We start from the raw sequence: 595 nt of genomic DNA, 5'->3' as shown, positions 1-595 counted from the left end.
AAATTAATTAGTAAAATCTGTTTTTATATTAGATACTCTCATAAACCTGCCTTTCGTTATTTTTTATAGCGATTGTAAATTCACACAAATGTACTTCTCCGAGTTCATGGAATAACGCTTCACTTTGTATGAATCGATTTGCTTGGCTTGTCAGGCTACAACTCACAAATTTACCTTTATGTTATTTATTTAGAGCAAGTCAATTTAGCATGGATTGTTATTTCCCCAAGGTATACCTAGGTTGTATAACAGTATGACAGTTAGGTCATTGAACCATTGAGACCCATCAACTTCATTTAGCCTTGTAATTGAAATTAAGTCTTGAGAAACTGGGGCGAATTTTTGAGAGATTGACTGGGTTTTTTTCCCTCCTTACTCTCATTGTTACTATCTCTATGAAACGCCACAGTTGTTGTCACGATTATGACCACCAACAACATCAAAGCCATCAATACCAATATCAACCACCGACATAGCCACAAACACCACCACCACAATCATCACCATCACAACCACTGCCAACACCAACACTATAGCCACCACCACCACCACCACCACCACCACTACCAATGATGACATCACAGCTCTCACCACC

General features: G+C 38.7%; 1 protein-coding gene across 1 annotated transcript in view; it reads left to right on the top strand.

The window, feature by feature from the left end:
* LOC106879713 (uncharacterized) overlaps nucleotides 1-595 on the top strand; it is a 105560-nt gene that overhangs the window by 33871 nt on the left and 71094 nt on the right. The window lies entirely within an intron of this gene.

Source organism: Octopus bimaculoides, chromosome 23, assembly GCF_001194135.2.
Source record: "Octopus bimaculoides isolate UCB-OBI-ISO-001 chromosome 23, ASM119413v2, whole genome shotgun sequence".
Classification (NCBI taxonomy): Eukaryota; Metazoa; Mollusca; class Cephalopoda; order Octopoda; family Octopodidae; genus Octopus; species Octopus bimaculoides.
This window is presented reverse-complemented; position numbering and strand designations above follow the sequence as displayed.